The 14118-nt window shown below is 33.0% G+C and overlaps 1 protein-coding gene across 1 annotated transcript in view; it reads left to right on the top strand.

The window, feature by feature from the left end:
- The first annotated feature begins 221 nt into the window (after positions 1-221).
- LOC119631560 (phosphatidylinositol 4-kinase beta) overlaps positions 222-14118 on the top strand; it is a 133827-nt gene continuing 119930 nt past the window's right edge. Inside the window, exon 1 of the mRNA XM_038023881.1 lies at positions 222-1644. The gene's annotated coding sequence lies outside the window, so the exon portion shown is untranslated. The remainder of the gene's footprint in view (positions 1645-14118) is intronic.

The following is a 14118-nucleotide window of genomic DNA, read 5'->3' as shown; positions in this document are numbered from 1 at the left end:
GATTTGATGGTTAAAGAGCCTAGCGATTTGTTTCGTCCGTTTAATTTGCTTTCAATTTCTGAGAGTAAAATTTACTTTGCTGTGCATTTCCACGGTAGCGCTTTTTTTATGAAATTTATAAATTTCTGGCGACAAATCTATATGAACGGTCGCGCTTTTACGCTATTAAATCAATCTCCCGCTTCTATAAAAGATATTTTAAATATACGCAAAAAAATATTTAAAAAAGTATTTTGTCGCAGCAAATAATAATAGAAGTCACAGTGCGTTTTTTTTTAATTGGTTATTAATTTTAACTAAAGAAAATCCAAATTTTGGCCGGAAGCATATATAAAGTATAGAAACACAAAATAAGATTCTGCGAATTCACTTGTTAATAAATGCTAAGTTAGTTGCAAAAGTAACATAAATCATTGCTAACGTAAAATACATCTTGTTTGGCGCGTTACGAGGAAGATGTGCAAATTTTGTATCGCAATAGCTTGTGTGAAATAATATATGTAAATTGTGCGGAGACTGTTATCAATCAAATCAATTAATATGTAATTATTAACTGAGCAGAAAATTTATATTAAATTAATCAAGAAAAACAAAAGAAAAAATACACTTGAAAGACGAAAAAGTTTCCAATAATGAAAAATCCAGTAATCGGGGCTAAGACGTGCTTCGTGTTTTGTAAAGGTAACGGTTTTAAGTGTCAATACTAGGATTTTGACTTCAGAACAGAAACAAAAAGCCAAAAAAATCAATTAAAATTTTAAAGCAACGCAAACAAGGCTATCTTTAATGACTGTATAAAAACCAAAAAAAAAAAAAAAAAATATTAAAGATATGTAACTGATTAGATGAGTAAAATATTTGCAAAAGTGCTTAATCCTAAGAAAAAGAAGAGCAACATCGTATATTCGTTAGTTGAAATAAATTTGTTGGGAGAAAAAAAGGCGCAGTCTTGATTGCAATTATCTTCTACTGTTGTTGCAGTTAATATTATGACAAGTTGTTAGTGCGGCGTGCTGTACTGTCGCTAGTATTGCTTGCTTATTTAAATTTTCCGCTTGTGTACTGTTTCATTTTTTTTTCTACTTTCCGAAGTTACACTACAGTAATGCAACAATAAGCAAAAGCAAAGGTACAAAACGTGTTACACTAAGAAGATTGCGTGAATGAGTGTGTTTGTGTCAGTTGGTGACATGTTTTGTTAGTTGTATTCTTTCGAACGCGTGTAAAAATATACATGACAAAACAAAAAATCAGTGAAACCATACAAGATACTCAAATGCAAACAAACAGCGTAGCAGACATAACACAATTAAACTATGAAAAATTGCAAATAGCATTTTGTATTTGTATTTGAATATGTTAGCAACAATTTATTAAGATAATTAACAGTATTCAGAAAAATAAAAGCTAAACTATACTTAATAAATTGTAAATATGTAACAGCGTGTGTGTGTATTCGTTCTTCAATAGTTAATTGAGTTATTTATAAATAAAAATATAAAAAATCAAATGTAAAAAAATCTAGTGAACAAGTGAAAGTTATATTCTTAACAATACAAATAACTTGATTGTAAAATAAAACTTTTATAAGGATTATACGCCTCGAGGTTTTACAAAATGAAGTGTATACGGTATAGAAGAAAGGTAAGCACTTCAGTTTTTTTTTCTCAATCTTTTACTTTTATTTTCTATTTATTTTTCATCATCTGCTTTGCTCTTGGTTGGCGTAAATTGACCTTAGTCTCGTTACATTTTTTCTTTTGTGATTCTGTTTATTTTACTTACATTGCTTACTGTCCCAGGCAGATGTGTGCGTGTGTATGTGCATTCTAAGTGAAAAATAAAAAAGGGCGCTCCTTTTTTCTTACCATCCTTTTTGTTCTATCATCCCTTTTTTTGTTTTTGATGTTTTGCCTTTACGACCATTTATTGATGTCGTTAAAGATTTCAATATCGGTGTTTGGTTGAGTGTGTTTGCACTTATTTTGTGTGGGTAGTCTGCTGCTGAGTTTCTTTAGAGATAACAGGGTTGCATTTCTTCAGCGATTTATACATTTATTTTTTGTTTTTGATTTCGCTAACTAACTGATGCGCTCGTTATATGAAGAGAAGCAAAATATGAGAAAAATTAAGAGAGAGCGCCACATATTCTCGTTGGTTTCTTTTCGTAAAACAAGTTTTTGTTTTGCTCAAACCAGCTAATAACATTCTAAGCTTCGCTATGAAAGATATCGTCGTAACAGTGTTGCCATATATTTTTTATCCATAAACATAATAACATATTTATATTACTCTATTTATATATGATATATATATTTTTTTTTAATTTACTTTACACTCGTGGATAAATTAACTTAAATAGAATAAATATAAAATTGTTAGCCTTAACATTTTCTGCGTATTTATTTACATTTTATAATTCTTGTTGGCGTTTTTGTCACCCATATATCAATTTGCGCTTAGAAATTAAGACTCACATATTGCGTTAGGTAGGTATGAATCTAATAATCCAAATTTATGTAATTGACTCCTCAATGTTAGCACGTACGCACATGAGCTGCATAAATTTCAACGTCTTAAAGAATGAATATATTCACTTTTATAGCCATGTTTTTAAGAATGATCGCTGTGCTACTTGCCAATTTCGGCATTGAATGTAACAAATAAAAGAGAGATAGATAAGCGCACGTAGATGATTAGAAAAAGATCTAGTATTCGATGATTTCACATATACATTTAACACTTATAAAGATAAAATAATGTTTTCAACAAAAATTTACATTTTCTATTTGCGAGTTTCCGTTTGTTAGCACAGCATGCATTTTTCGAACTTCCCGATTATTCCGCTAAATGGCTATTTGACAATTTATAATAGAAAGCAGATAGGAGAGTTATATTCGCTACAGAGCGGCAAATAGGTATACAAGATATGGAAAATATTGTATTAAGTTTTGACTTGCTTAGCAACTCTACGAAATATTTTGAAATCGTTTTTTACTTAAATATCGATTGTATCGATTCGAAATTAAAGGCTTTGACTGATCATCAACTCGTGTTCCGGCTAATCAAACAACTTTCAAAATTGAACTGTGACGACATGTGTATTTGCTTTGTAAATAGTGAACTTTTTCAAAACTAAACATGCGGCAAGATGGAAGAGTCTATCCTGTTGTGAGCGCTCGATCAAGTCCACCATACTTTAATACTCTCTCAGTGTATATAGAAAACAAAAGAACAAAAAAAAAAAAAAAAAAAAAAACCAATTTGAGAAACATACATTATTAACTGAATTTCGATAAACTGAGCTGTGACGTATTAAAGGATCATTTTTCCCTAAATACATAAACCAGCGAAGCAAGATGATATAAGAATAAAAGTAGCATAAGTCAATCGTCCTGTAAGCTCCTTCAATTTTGTTGCCTTTCTGACGCAATGCAAATTAAACCGGTTTTAAGGATAAAATTGGTCAAAAGTTCTTTTTTGCACTTATTGTAATCAAAACTTCAAGAAACGCATATCTCTCCATATGTGGTTACAGGTTCTACCACTTGAGCAAACTATAAAATAATCTGTTATGTTAGAGCCGAGTTGGCCGCACGTAACCACACCGCTGGAGATCTTGCACTATACTTTTTTTTGCGATTTGATCAATGATTTTTACTTCTCCAAGGCATTAATGGATATGAAATTTAAAATTGATTGGTATATGATTTCTAAACAGAATGTAGTATGTTTCCGTTATCTTGACGCTTGATGTGATTGCGATTGTTGTTAACAATTTTATATACAAAATTTTTTTCTTACTTTGGTCTTTTTTGTCCGTTTCCATTCTAGCCAAAAATTTTCGCATACACCGGCAAATTTCTATTTATACACAACGTCTTTTAGAAATGTTGGGATAGCTGGCAATGCTTGTTAATTCGAAAACAGGTGGCATGGAGTTTAACTGATAACAGAGCCAATAATGTGTTTACTTGAAAATAATTTGAACATATCTAAGACTTTATTTAACTAAGAATTTATCTATCTATCTATGTATTTGTTTATTTATGTATTTTTTCATCTCTCTTTGTCTTGGAATATCCTCTGGTAAAAGGTATGTTTGCTTAAAATTAGACAAAACCATGTTTTGAATCCATCTATGCGTTATTGTTGAGTGCTCAACGTCTTAAACTGTTACTAGTCTAATATTCACAAGTTTAAGATCCGTGTTTTCTGCTAGACTTTCTTTGTAATCATTTTTAGTACTATAAAGAGAGCAGATTGGGGGTCTCACGACCCCTGTTAAACGACGGATGCATTAAGATTACTCACGTATATTCTTTTCATGTTAAATAGGACCTTTTCTGCTGAAAATTTCTAGATACTTTTTCTAAATTATTAAACGCAATCGTTCTGATTAATTAACAGGTCAAACATTATTGATATTCGCCTCATCTGCATTCCGTGCCCATTTTGATGAAAAAAAACGCTACTGCTACTAATCCCTCGAGCAACGTGTCTCGAAATTTTTATCAGCTGTTTACAACAGTCATACCAACTTATCAACGAAAAAGTTTATACATCGATATCATGGCGCTGGTGTTTTAAAAAAATGCAACCTGATTACTGCTTATACATAAAGCTTCGTCTGTTTGATTTTAAATTCGCCTGTGTAGCCGAGTGGGTAAGAATCGCAACTACGAAGTCCGAGTTCGCGGGTTCAAATATCAAGTGCGGTGTCTTTCGTTCCTTTGGTCGTAGCTGTAGTGAGTGCTCAGCCAATAAAGGCATAACACTTGTCGATTGGGGACACCCTGACTAGGCTGCGGCCACTCCGCCGCCTCATTCTTCTTTCCTCTCTTCTTTCTGTCCGCATGATCTCATGACGCCCATAACTATGAGACTAATGGGACTAACCATCAACTTTGTTACTTTTTCGGTAAACAGTTTTTCACAAATTGCTAGCAAAGCGAATAAACTTTTGTCACTTATTATATAAGCATGCATACATATTGGATGGACGAACCAGCTGCGTCAAAAATTTAATATTGATTTCCCAATTATTGCAATCATTGTTTTTGTTGGTTTTATTAGTTTTGTTGTCATTGTTATTTTCATCAATTCCGTAGAAAAAGTTGACACCTAAAACCTCGACTGCGGTATCGATTGTTTATGTTGTATTATCCAAGAGACGCGTCAGAGATCAAATACAAATTCTACTATTGTTATTGATTAGAAGTGATTGCGTTTTTAATTTCGAATAAATAATTTTCCAAAACGAAATAAATTCGAAAATTTCAACATATAACATGCATTTGGATACTATAAAGTGCTTAAATGTCGGCCTGAATGCCTTTCAACTTTTCGTTTACTAACGTTATCGTAACGTAATTGGATTCATTATTTAGTTAGGATGTCAATAATTACTTTTTTGAACAATTTTCTTTAACTATAAACCTTTGCTAACATAATATCTAACAATCGCACTAATATAATACATGCTGTGAGTTGAGTATGTGCTAACTGCACTCTTGTGTATATATATATATATATATATATATATACAGTATATATATGTATGTTGTCTCCCTCTTATATATAGATATGACTTGTTTAATATTGTTATTGTTGCTGTTGTTGCCTCTATAGTCAGTTTTTGCTTTTATTATCAACACTATGGCCACTAATGTACTAGTCGTATGAGGTGCGATCTGTGTGCTCTTGCCAGCACAACGTTAGCGTTCTTGAAAAAGTTCAACGACTTGTTGTTTTTATTTTTTTTTATTATTTTCTGTTTATTATTATTAATATATATGTATTTTATATGTGTGCAGGTGTGTGTGTGTGTGTGTGTGTCTATATATATTTTTGTTTGTATTTTTTATTTTTGTTATATCGGAGATAGACATTCATTCGTTCCATAACCATTGGAGATTTGGCAGTAAACGGAAATTTTGATTTGACAAAATTTTCAAATAAAAATAACAATGACAACAAGACGAACAACAATAGTATAATAACAACAACAACAACAACAACAATAACAATAATAATAGCAAGTATTGTATAAGACATTCAGTTTTTATTTGTATTTTCTTTTTAACCAAAAAGCATTTTACAATCACTTAAAAATTCGTAAAACAAGTTTTGCAGAAAACATTTATTTATTTATTTATCTATTTTTTTTATTTTTTTATTTTCAATAAAAAGCCAATGCATTGCAATATCAGTTTGTTGTTGCGTTTGTAACGCATTCAAATATTTACAAAATCAATCAATTTTATAGATATTTTACAAGCAGAAGAGCTATTGCAGCGGCGATCAATTATTCCCTTTTGTTTGTCAAGTTCCTAAACGGAGCTAATTCTCTCCGCACAAGTCTTTATCGTCCATGTCGATGCTTTTCAGAGACAAAGAACTGATGTCCGCATCGTTTAACAACACTTCGTGCAACAAATCAAATAATATGGGAAAAGTTGCGCGAAAAATTTCGTTACCTTCCCATCAATAATCTATAATTTAACAATAGATGCGGACATGAAATGGATGATAACTATATATCGATAGATTCTCTGTTAGCAGCATTGATACTTGAGCTTGCAATTCAAAGTTCGCCTTGAAACAAACTTGTTTTCGCGACCTTTTTCAAAAGTTCTTATCGTCAAGGTAATTCTGATCATGTGTAATGAACGGACTAAGTCCTCTCTCAATTGCAATCCAGCGGAACGTTAAAATCGTTACAAAGACAAATAGCAAATAACAGATTGATGAATCGACAGCTATATCGATTGTGAGTCTCATCCGATTTACTTTTTAGGTTTTCTACGTTTTACACACACACCGCCTGTTTCTGGTATCGTACGAAACGTACGAAACATAGAGTGAGATGTTGCCCATCTGGCAGAGTGAACTTTTTACGAGTGAACTTCTTTTTCTATAACATCTCCTTTAAGATGAACACAGTGTGTCGGGAAATTTTTAGCGAAAATTGGAAAGTATACGCACAGTATTCGGCTGTTATCATCATAATGTTTTCATTGACGGTACACAGGTTTCCAGTCACAAATTCCTGCAAATGGGTGAATACGTTGACGGTCGGAAGTTATTATTTAACCCAATCAGTAAACTTGTTTCAAACAGGAAATATTCCTTGTCGGTATTTTGATTAACTAATCTATCCCTGTTTCCTCAACTTGTTCCATCCAATGACGGGCTGTTTACGTCGTTTATTGTTTTATTTAAGGCTATCATGGTTTCCTTAAAAAAAATAATGTTTTCCGTCTTTTATCTGGCCGATAACCCAAACCCCATAAAAAATAAACTAATTGATGTCCAGTGAGTGTACGCCAAAGTATTTATTGGACTGAGCCGTGTTTCTTTTTAAATAGCAAGATCGAATGCCAGCAGGCACTGCAGGTAACTGCTATTATACAATTTTCGCTCGTCTATCGCTCTTATAAAAAACTGAAAGAAATTATCAAATAGCTGAAGATAGACTCGAGATATTTAAAGTGTAAACTTATGTAAGGTTTATGTAACTAAAGATGTAAATTGCTGTAAGTCTTACACCTAGCCTCTGTGAAGGGTAGCCTAGACATATATATGAATATTTTATTAAACAATTTATGTCAGCATAGCATTGTTAATGGATGCTTAACTTTCGTTGCAAATCCGTTTTTTTTTTTTTTTTTTTTTTTTTTTTTTTTTTTGTGTATTACATATTAATAAATATCATAAACATTTTTAGTTTCATAACATTTGTAGAGCGTAGACAATTTCCCAACAATTGATGTAATACTGCTGGGCTGTGTTGTGTACCAATAACGGTAGAAAAAAAAAAAAAAAAAATGAAAAAAAAATGAAATTAAAATATTTTAAATAACTTCAATTCATTATGAATTTTTCTTCTTCTTCTGCTTCTTGTTTTTATTTTTTCAATTTTCATTTTGCGGTTTTGTTTTCTTTCAGTTAATAATACCTCCCATAAACTCCTTTTGAAATCAGTAAGACCACACATTTCTATTCCATTGTTTGCTTTTAAGTTGCTCTGCGTACGTTTTGCCATTCTTCGGAGCTCTGTCCTTCTTTTCCTTTGCTTTTTTTCAGTTTGCGTTTTAATCGCTTGTAAGGTATTTCTCTTGGCCTCAAGTAATGCAGCTGCATTTTTTCCTTCTCTTTCACTGTTTTTTTTCTTTTTTTTTTTCTCTATTTCAGTTTTTCATTCTTTTCTTTGTTTTTTTGTTTTTTTTTTCTTTTTTCTTTTTGTTTTTGTTTTATTGTATTGTGTTTGTTTCTAAACATAAAACCATTGTATATACGTACGTATATACGGGTTAGGTGACCCATTTTCCTCTCTGTGTACATACTCCCAACTTGATGTTGGCAGGTAATTGCTTCTTTTATCATGAAATTGATTAGCACACAAGCATCGAATTTCTCAAGAAGTTTAAATACATAATGTACAAGTAATTTAATCTAACTTTTACAATAAATCCAAAAAAACAACAAAAAACAAAACACATAAAAAATAAGTTATATTCGCCTTAGAGGAAATTTCTATGCCTTCCACTTAAAACCCACAGGTTACTAAATATGATAAGTTGATCAGAAAGACCAGTTACACTGGTTTCTTAAATCCATTTTAGGTGGGAAGAAATCATTATTTTTGGGTTTGGACACCGATCATATCCGTTTTTTAATTCGACTTACAGGTATTGACTCACAGTTTTTTTTTTTCATTTTTCTCTCTCAACATTGCAATCTTGAACGATGCCAACGACAGATAATCGACACCAGTAAGACCAGTATGCAAATGGACGCAGTCAAATCGACTCAAATCGGTATACTGATCAAGAGTGCGTGTAACGCGTATTTCTGGATGTGACAAATGAACGGACAAATCGAGTATAATTTCATAGTTCGGAGGCTAACATAATAAAAACAATAGGAAAAATAAAAAGTAAACTTTGTTTAAACCGAAAGTGAGCTGCTATTATATTTGGAAACTTGGCAGTTAATCTATCCAATAACAAAGCAGCAAGCGGACATGAAAGCAGTGGGTGTCACAATCACTTCAGCAATATCTTGAAATTTTCTTCTTTTTTGTTCACTTAAATGTTTGTCCTGTTATCGTAACACATTAATTTCAATGAAATGGCGTCATGTTCTTAAGGGTTAAATTAAGACGAGAGATGCTAAATTCATCATAACTCAAATTCTTTTACGCCATTGTACGAACTGTTGTACGGGCACTAGCGCAGACTTATATTCCTTTTGAAAAATGCGCTCAGAGGTCTCTGTATGGGTTCGGGTTCGGTGCATTTTACAAATTGAAAAAATCGATCAATTCTCTCAAGTCGTCATAACTGCATTGAATTGTAATTGCACTAGAGCTCACTTCCGATTACGCATGACCTGTGCTCGCATCTTTTCTATATATGTGCACGCATAGCGGATGTCCTCAAACCAAAATCAACTTTGAAAATTTCAATGAAGCATTTGTCAGAATCATCTATTGAAAGGCCTTTAGAGACACAAGTGCCTTGATAAAGGCAGGAATGCCCGGCTTGGCTTATGATCTTGGTTTACTTTCTATATTCTCGTTTCTTAGGTTTACATCATGTATACTGTCGAATTGTCGTAATATCCGTGAATTCCGCGTTGCGTAACAATTCCGTTTATTCGTGGGAAGTGTAACAAACGAATTTCTTCGGCTCGGTCCTTTTTTGCATAATACCGGGAAACCACTTAGCATCATCAAGCTTGCTAATAAGTTTGGTGCATGTGGGAGGAGCTTAATTCACTATGCTTTGCAATCATTAAACTATTAGGTTATTCGGGAGATTATTTCGTTTGCTTTCCCCCCAGCAGTAGATCTAATTGTATTTTGTGCATAGCCAGGATCACATTTAACGCACACTTCCTTCATATATTTGATAGCTGATAACGTAATGCTTGCGTGGGAGAAAGTTTTGTTTGATTCTGCGTAAAAGTTTTCGTTTGGTGCCTTGTCAAATATGGAAAGTCGAAAGCACGATTTCCAGTGTACTTTACCTCTTTTACTAGCGAAAAGCTAAAAATTATTTTCAAGGAATAAAAAAATTTATTGAATGCGTGTGGTGGCGATGTGCGGACAGAGTGCCAGTGCCAACAATGGTTAGCAAAATTTCGGCGAATTTCGTGGAGTGATTATAAAAATGTGAACTCAGAACAGATTAAGATGCTATATAGCTATGCAAGGAGAAGTACTATCCACTAACTATCGAGGATATTCTACAGACATATTTCATATATTGAGTTTCACAAAAATGCTTTTTAAAGCATAAAATGTTTGAAAGATTTCTGACGATCCTTAACTATATGAGAGGATCTGCTGCAGATATTTAAAGCAATTGTGTCTACTTGATGTGGTTTTCGAGACACCAATGATATTATATGTGTAAAATATATCAAGCAAAAGATCCCCATCAAAACTTAATGTTTTTGCAAACTCGCCAAAGTCGCAAAAACTAAACACGGGCACGATTTCATAAAATAAAAGTGACAAGTCGGTAGACTTACACACAGGCGTAAACATGAAGCAATCTCGAGAGAGAGGGGGCGCGGTAGTGCTCGTTTCGACGGAGTTAACTTTTGAGAAAACAGATAACTCGAATATTGCTAACGATCATGAGTTGTTCCGATCGGATGATATGGATGTCCAAAGTTCGGAACGACCACAGTTAGGCTCATCTACCTATCGTTTAAGAAGCATTTTCTGAATTAGTTTGTGTTTTACTTGTTCACGTGAAATGACTGTCCATGCGTTTGGGTCGTCAATCCCCATCGGTCGCTGATATTGAAGCAAAGCGTGCCAAATTCGCGCTCACATAAGAAAAATAGAGCGTCTACCAATAAGTACAACAACATATTTGTCTTGTTGTCGTTTTGCGATGAAACACATGATGTGCCAGAAAAGCTGAAAATATAATAAACTATTTGCACAAGTGACATTCAAAAGTACAATACGTGATATAGCATCAAAGATCATATAATGAACGTGGAAAACATAAATGCAAGAAATCAAGAATTTTACAATTCTTGTTAGCTGTGACTTATCAATAAAGCGATCGCTATCGTCTGTGAATTGAACTTGCATGCCATGCTGGCGTATGGCTAAGTCACACCTTTTCCTACATATCTCTACGGAATGGTAAAGTTTACGAAAATGAAAAAAATCAACAAAGCATGCTTGCAGACTTCGTTCTCAAGGTTTGTCTATTTTTTTTTTCTTTTCTTAATCAGTTTTTTTAATAAAAATATATCCGGAAAATTTCAATTTCCCATCAAAACTAACGAAAAGTTGATATTCTATGCTAGAGGTAGGTATGTATGGATGCAAAAGTTGATTAGTTCTATTGGTCAATTGGCGGAAGGAAGGATTCTGACTTCTTAATAAATCGTTTGAACCGAAAGTTGGGAAAGCGAGCTAAGCATCTGCATCCTGTTGTCGCCAGAATAGAACAATGGTAATGGAGAGATGTTCGGAGAACAAATATCATGTAGTCTTAGATTAAGCTGCTGAAATCGGATCGTGAAGGAAATATCTCACGCCCGAAATGAATGTGTGTGGATAGTGGAACATACGCACATATCATCCTCTTCATGCCTGTAATAAATGCTGGAGTTTTATCACAATGCCTTCATTGCCAAATTAAGCTGGCTTAGATTATGCAATGCTGGCATTGTATGTTTTTGAAGGCGCACGATCTTAGACTTCGCCAGCGTATCAATCGACTTATGTGTATTTGCTTGGAAAGAAAGCGATTAACTCGTAATACTGACTATAGTTTAAATTAAACGAACAATGTATGTATGTGTGTTATTCAATATTATAAATTCCTAAATATGTCTATAAACATTTTGTCCCATTGCATTTTCTACCAAAAAAAAAAAAAAAAAAACTTTTATACTTTTTGTATGCGAGCTGCAGATGCACTTTTCTCTATCATGTTCGTTTAACACCAACGATAAAAATGATAACATATTTTATGTTTATTAAAAAAAAAAATTAACTTGCATATCCAACAAATATTTGGATTATATAATCTCAAAACAACAGTTTCAGTTATCCAAATATTTGCACATTTCTCGTTTCATAAACGGGAGATAAAAGCAAAAACAACAACAAAAGGCAGCAGATTTCCTGCTTTATCTCTATCTAGAGTTTTATACCAATTCATTTAAAATGCAATTATATTTTTGTTGGATTTTTAATTGACTTGTTACCGATGCATACACATACCTATGCATCACTCACAGATATACCAACATTTCTGTCAATATAATAAAACTCACACACATATACGTATACGTATACCTGTCAAACAAATATCACCGGTTTAAAACGATGTATGTAGATGTGTATGTGTGTGTGTTTGTGTCAGACTGTTCGTTGGATATAGTTAAAGTTTGCCTGACAATGGATACATAATGTATTATAGTAGTTCGATATAGGGGGGGGGAAAAAAAAAATAAGAAGAAAAGGGTGTTGCAACTGAGTCGGGGGAGGTCAGCATTTTTAAATAATAGAACAAACGCGAGATATATGCGTCCATTTACGCGCATGATTGCGATTTTATGTGCACGTATATATATATATACATATATATATATACATGTGTACATGCGAGTTTGCGTTTTTCGTACATACATATGTTTACATTTGCATTTAATTGGTACTTGACATTTTAAAGTTCAGTATTTTAGCGTGTTTTTGTTGTTGTTGTTGGTGTTTTTTTTTTCTTTTTTTTTTTTTAAATTTATTTATTTATTTATATTTTTATTGTTGCTTACAGTTTCATTTTCGTATATTTGATCTTTTCGATTTCTGTCCGTAACGTCTGGGTTAAATGAAATCATTGACTTTATAATAGGTAGATATACATACGCACCTACGTTATAGCGCAAAATAGGGAATAGTTATTAATATATTCGAACCTTAATTTTAATTTGTATTCCTAAGGCAGCTTTTGATCACTATTCCTAACAATTCTCATATATTTCCCTTTTCGATGATAGGTCTACTGGCAAAGTGTAGAGGCAGAATAGCAGAGTATAAGGTTCGCCTTCAGAATAGGCTATATAGATGTTTGATACAATCTATGACGCAATTAAATCCTACTGTAACCCAAGTCAGATTTCAATGCTACTTCTATGTTACAAGAACCATCCAGCTCCAACGAATAAATGAATATGTAATAGAAAAAAAAACAAAAAAAAAAAAATGCATTCTTCCACACATTGTTATTAAAAGGAATAAAATTCTTTTACTTGTCATATATATTGCCCGGATTAATAAGCTGCGTCAAAAAACTAATATTGATTTCCAAATTATTGCTATTGCTATTGATTGGTTTCGTCGTCATTGGTATTGGTATTCTCACCGATCCTTAAGAAAAATTTGACAACAAAAGCCTCGACTACTTCCCAAGTATGTATGGTAGGAAAAATCGATTTTACAGTATCGCTTGTTTATTTCTTATTATCGTATGACAATAGACGCGCGTGCGAAATCAGATTCAGGAATGTATAATGTAGCATAAAGTTATTGATTAGAAGCGATCACGCTTTCAGTTTTATTGCGTTTTTAATCTCGAATAGAAAAATTAAAAATAAAAAAAAAATTAAAACGAAAATTCCAACATAAAATATTTACCATTGCTCGTCCTATGTATTCGTCGATGCATTTTCAAAAAGTCTACGTATGGTGTAGTATTTGGTCGGGAAGTGTGTATTTGGCCCGTAAATTTTAAAAACAACGAGCGTGCGAAGCAAGCCGTCAATTTTGATCGCCGCAACCATATGGAATGAAGATATGGATGATGAAGGTATGTGCCTTCAAAAGGACGCCGCATTGGCGGCATTGTTGGGCGAGAAATTTCGATGATGCGAATTAGACGTCAAGTCAAGACCTTGCATTATGCTTTTTTTATGGGGTTACGCTAGGCATCGAGGTTCCATGACAATTCTCTAAACCGTGGACATTCATCAAGTTATGGTCGAACAATTGACCGCGATGTGTAGCGAAGTCATCAGAAATTACCTGGAAAGGACCCAGTTATGCAAGATGTGCAGCGACGGACATATGAATGACGT

This window comes from Glossina fuscipes, unplaced genomic scaffold (genome assembly GCF_014805625.2).
Source record: "Glossina fuscipes isolate IAEA_lab_2018 unplaced genomic scaffold, Yale_Gfus_2 1, whole genome shotgun sequence".
Classification (NCBI taxonomy): domain Eukaryota; kingdom Metazoa; phylum Arthropoda; class Insecta; order Diptera; family Glossinidae; genus Glossina; species Glossina fuscipes.
Note: the sequence above shows the minus strand (reverse complement) of the source record. Positions and strands in the feature narration are given on the sequence as shown.